This window comes from Eleutherodactylus coqui, chromosome 8, assembly GCF_035609145.1.
Source record: "Eleutherodactylus coqui strain aEleCoq1 chromosome 8, aEleCoq1.hap1, whole genome shotgun sequence".
In the NCBI taxonomy this organism is placed as follows: Eukaryota; Metazoa; Chordata; class Amphibia; order Anura; family Eleutherodactylidae; genus Eleutherodactylus; species Eleutherodactylus coqui.
The window spans coordinates 159121145-159127071 of NC_089844.1; the positions used below are offsets into that span (position 1 = coordinate 159121145).

The 5927-nt window shown below is 42.7% G+C and overlaps 1 pseudogene; it reads right to left on the bottom strand.

The window, feature by feature from the left end:
• Positions 1-1294: 1294 nt before the first annotated feature.
• Positions 1295-5522, bottom strand: LOC136577078 (protein ELFN1-like; annotated as a pseudogene).
• Between the last annotated feature and the right edge of the window lie 405 nt (positions 5523-5927).

The following is a 5927-nucleotide window of genomic DNA, read 5'->3' on the forward strand; positions in this document are numbered from 1 at the left end:
GGATATACGCATGATCTTGCATTAGATGATAATGAAAAACTGGCGGTATCCAGACTATTGTATATAGCTAGAAAGACAATAGCTCAACACTGGCTAGACGAAGAACCGCCTACACTAGGGGAATTCAAAAACAAGGTCAACCAAATCTTACCATGGGAAAAAAGTATATATACTAAACGCAAGACCGGCCAAAAATACTATGATATATGGCTGAGATGGATACACGTCCAGAGCCAAACAAGGAATGACGGAACCTATATATAGGGGGGGGAGGGGGAGCCGTGTGGGTTGACACCAATGGGTTGGGGACCTGACCCAGGAGAGGAGTAGAAGTAAATAACACACAGTAAAACAAGTATCTGCCATATACAAAGTTTATTAAACAAAATAGAAATATCGACAAGATTGGTATACTGAAAAATAAACGACACTGGAAACTGTTACTACCGCCTATGACGGAAGACTGAAGATGCACAGAGACCTGTCATCTAAAAGACTAAATGTTGAGAGAGAGACCTCAAGGGGGGGGGGGGGGATAGGGGAAACAGTTATATATATTAAAAAATGTTATAAAGATATGTAAAAGATGAAAAGTTGAATAAAAAACATTTTCAATTAAAAAAAAAAATCAAGTGATCTAAAGCTCTATGTAATATGTATGTACTATATCAATAAAGATGATTATTATGAAATACAGGAAAACCATACAAACTCCATGCAGATGTTGTCCTTGCTCAGATTTGAAGCTAGGGCCTCAGCCTAGCAAGGCAGCAGTGCTAGCCACTGGACCACCCCCACTAATGTCACACAATAATTTTTAGGGGTATTGGTGAAGTTCTGGTTTGTTTTGAAATAATTTGGACTGAACAGACATTTTTGCTGAAATTTGGCGATCTGGCTGAACCAAAGTTTTCGAAAGTTGGTTGAACACTACCCATGAAGTTGTATGGATTCTTGAAACTCTATTGTTGGAACCTTTCTAGAGTGGGGAACTGGTTTAGTATAATGATGGTACATCAGCTAATGGTCACAATGTGATTTCTTATGAAAATAATATATTTATCTAATCATCGTCAATAAACGACACACAAGACTGGAGATTTTTGTAAGAGTGTCATCTTTTCTATTTCTCATTGCAGTTTACTTCTTCCGGAAAAAACAATCATTCAGTGAAGAAAGAAAGAAACCGACCCCCAAAAAAGCAACAAACGTAGAATTCCTTTTTTTTAAAAAACAAAATAAAGTGAAATAATAGAAAACGACCTCTTCTAAAACCCATGATTAAAACCTGATACTAACATGGTATTATTTTAACCCTTTAGCAGGTCCTGGAAAGACGAGCAAGGCCTTGCAATTGTGTGTTGTACCGGCTGCCAAAGGGTTAAGCTCTCGGTATATATATCTATCTATAGATTTATTTCTCATATTTAATGTCTCTCTCTCTCTCTTTACAGCAAACGTTGCAAATATAGAAATTTGTATCTGTACAGTGTAATAGTGATGACAGTTTTGAATGCAGCTGTAGGTGTTTAAATGGCAGCCTTCTTGTAGGCAAAGTCGGCACTGGAAGACTCAGTTGAAATACAAATTAACATTAAGGAAAGGAGTTTTACTGTCTTATTCCAGTTCTTGTTGCTGTTTTTGTTTTGTTTTTTTCGTTCCATTTTTGTCCTGCAGTGATGAAGGGATAGAACAAAATTTCACACGAGTCAAACCACGCAAGTCAGAATATGAGATAACATGCGATAATGCGTTACAGAGTTCCGACCGCTCCTACTATCTCACACGGCTCTTATTTTTGCTTGATTTTTTTTCTCTTCTTTTGTTATAAAAAGAAATTCCTCTTCACAGTTTTAGCGTATATTTTTTGTTTTTTTTCCTGATTTGCTGCATATGCTCATGTTTTTTGACTTGATTCGTTATTTAGGTTTCTAAGCCATTGTATTGTTTTTTTTCCGCTAGATTAGATATAATAGTTTTTTTTTTTTTTTTTTTTTCCATTCGTAAAGACAGTTTTGAATAAAAAGTAGCTGCTGCTAGTTGGAGTTTGTTCCTGTTAACCTCTTTACCGCTAAAGAGACCTACAGAGTCTGTGTACCGTGTACCCACAATGCTCTGCTGGGCACTCTTTCTAGGACAGGGTTAAGGTTTACGAAAGAAAGAGTTAAGTCACGAGTAGCTGGAGGCAAAGGGAAGAGGTGAGGACTCAGGACTTGTGCTGGGCAGAGACGCCCTTCCAGTAGTCCAGGATGTCATGGAGATCCTCATCTTTGGCAAACTGGACCTTTTTGCGCAGGGCATGACCGGCTGCCATATACTCTTCCTCTTTGTGGCGTTTGCGGAGCAGTTTGAAACGTTCCCAGATGCTGTGGGAGGGTTTGCACGTGTACTCTGGACTGGAGGTGTAGCTCAAATTGTGGTAGTGAGGTGAAAGTTGGGAATAAGCCAGTTCCCTTGGACGCGGTCGAGTTAAAGGTTCCAGTATGGAGGTTTTGCGACCTACTATGTTTTCATGCTGAGACATAGGCTGCTGTTGCTGCTGCTGTTGCTCACCTTGATGTGAGCCCGGATAGGAATGCCGGTGCTCCGTATACTGACGGATTTTTTCAGCTTCCGCTCTTAAAGGGGTTGTCCCGCGCCGAAACGGGTTTTGTTTTTTTTTCACACCCCCCCCCCCCCCCCCCCCGTTCGGCGCGAGACAACCCCGATGCAGGGACTTAAAAAAAAAACAGCACAGCGCTTACCTGAATCCCCGCGCTCCGGTGACTTCTATACTTACCGGTTGAAAATGGCCGCCGGGATCTTCTTCCTCCGTGGACCGCAGCTCTTCTGTGCGGTCCATTGCCGATTCCAGCCTCCTGATTGGCTGGAATCGGCACGTGACGGGGCGGAGCTACACGGAGCTACACGGAGCCCCATTGAGAAGAGAAGACCCGGACTGCGCAAGCGCGTCTAATTTGGCCATTAGACGGCGAAAATTAGACGGCAACCATGGAGACGAGGACGCCAGCAACGGAACAGGTAAGTGAATAACTTTTTATAACTTCTGTATGGGTCATAATTAATGCACAATGTACATTACAAAGTGCATTAATATGGCCATACAGAAGTGTATAGACCCACTTGCTGCCGCGGGACAACCCCTTTAAGATTGCAGCAGCGGGGGTCACAGTGAGGATGGTATCAGCAGTTGGAGAAGTCTTCTCTATATACTGTGCTTCTGATTTATGTGCAGACCCTTCGGAACGAAATGACCTTGGACTGTGGATAGACCCACTGGAAGATGTGCTAGAGCGTTTTGGAGGTGCTTCCATGCTGTGATGCCTCTGTAAGGGATGGGTGTAGCTTTCCTTATATACTGGAGAAAGAAAACCATGTTTGCTGGGAATCTGTTCAGATATCAAGACCAACTGAGGCTCTGCTGTAGAGACAGCTCCCGACATTACGCCTTGGAATGATGTTGTCTCTGGCTTCAAGGCATCTATACAATTATTTATAATCTGGTTGACCTTGTCTACCTCCTTAGCAATGGTGGATATCTCTCCCTCTGAACTCTGAGTGTCCGGTGGCATGGACAGTTCACAGTCTCTTCTCTCAGATTGTTCACCAGTTCACACCTCCATGTAATTCCCCTTCGTGGCTTTAGGGGTTTCACTGGTTTCTATCAGTTTGTACTGTTCCACTTCCCGCACTAACGGCAAATAGGGGATGCGGGACATTGATTCTGGACCCATCATCTGTCCTTGAGACAGCTGACTTATACTAGGTGTCTCCATTTCAGGATCATATTTAAGTTCAATGATTCTTTTCTTCATACTACCACCTGCTTTTTTGTGCTTTTCCTCTTTTTGGCGCTTTTTGCGCAGGCAGTAGTATACAATACCCAATATTATTACCATACCAAACAGGCAGCCAAGAATAGTCATAATATAGTGAGTGGCGGTGGATGGGGTAGGCACATGTTCTTGTTTGGTATGGCTGCGAGTGTAAAAGGCTATGCAGGTGTGGTTGAACCTGAGAGAATTACGAATAGAGGCGACACAGTAAGTGTAAGTTGTGTTGGGTTTCAACCCGTCCAATTTTATGGATTCTTTCTCTGCCTTCAGGTTTCGAATGTCAGTAAAGAAGCTATTATTGTACTGGACCAAGATGTACATATTGCTGTAAGGGTATGGTATTTCGGCCACTAGAACTGCATCTGAATGGGTTTCTGTGTTTAGGTTCACACTTAGGCTGACTTTGGAATTGGCAGGAGGAGTATAGACAATAATAAGGGGTGTAGTCCCATCACCGGAGAAACAGTCTTCATCAGAACAAGGGCTTTCAGGTGGACCAGTGGTGGCTTGGTACTTCGGAGACATCAAATATGGCATCATTGTATAAGACCCATCTGTGCAGAGAGATGACAGCATGCCAAGTGCATTATGATAACTGGATCGACCCTGACCCACCAAGAAATAACCTGTATAGTCAGGTGGAGAATCGCACTGCATGCGGTCAAAAGTACGAGTCATGTTGGTGAATATATCCAACCACTTTAGGAAGCCCAGAAGCTCACATGAGCAATAGAAAGGATTACTGTACAAATCACAAACAGTCAGCTTACTGAGGCCCACAAAAGTATTACTGTCCAGCCTCTGGATTCGGTTCATAGATAAGTCAATGTTCATAATGTTTGGGCACTCCCAAAAGGCATTAGGAGTCACAGTTTCAATTAGGTTTGCATGGAGGTAGAGATACTCCAACATTCCCAGTCCCCTAAGAATTCCCTCAGTCAGATTTCGTAATCTGTTGTGACCAAGCTGGAGCACCTGCAAATTGGACTGACCAGCAAAAGCTCCATCTTCTATATATGACACCTCGTTCATAGTGAGGTTGAGGTACGTTAAGTTGTCGAATCGGCTAAGTGAAGAGTAGTGAACGCTCTTTATTTTATTCTCATTGAGCCTCAGCTCCCTTACGGTGCTATTAATGTGCCGTGGTATAGACTCATAAGGTGGCAGGTTCTGACTGCAGATAGCAAGCCAAACAAAACCCTTGTCACCTTCAATCAGCCAGCAGTCTGCCTGTACTTTACTGGTGTATAAAAGTGCAAACAGAACAAACATCCATAAGCAGAGAGCTGGCATTACAAATCCTCTGTGCCTAGCCATGGTAAATGATGCCCCAGCGTGGAGACTCCTTGGTACACTCTAGTATTTGAGAATACAGTAACTTATAATGTGAAGGACGAGCCTCCTTTTTTCACTTTTCTCCTCACCAGTACAGCATTGAGTGCAGATCCCAAGTCTTTGCCAGAGGAAGACCACCGACGAGTAGTTGCAGTCTATTCTGCAAGAACGTTGGAAGAAAATTCCTTGTGCATATTGAGTGCTAAATTTGGAGTCACTGACGATAAAGACACATTCGCTGGTCAAGCTGGTCTCCAAAGATAACACATTTATTGTCTGCAGTTCAATCCCATCCTGATTCTGCATCACATTTCACCAACTTCTTGTCTGGGGTCTTTTGAGGAGTTGATGTTTTTGTAGAATTTATGAGTCTCCCTGTAAACAAAAAAAACACATATTAATACAAAAATATTTTGTCACATTCAGCAAAACATTTTTGTTAGAGGGTTCTCATAGAAGAACCTGATCACAGCGCGTACTCATGCTGGGGCCACCACTGATAAGTTATTCTATTTCCCTGCAGTGCCCGCAGGGAAAATGAAGCATTGCATGGTGCCCACTAAATTCATTGAACAGAAAGGCCCCCACACACACTAGGGAAAAGTTGTCTGAACCTGCTGATGTAACCAGGACTGTCTGACTATCATATATATGAGGGCCTCCAGAATTTCACACCAAATTCCGCATCAAAAGCCACATCAAAATTCGCTCCAAATGTTGTGGAATTTGACATAGATTTTGCACTGCGGATCTACT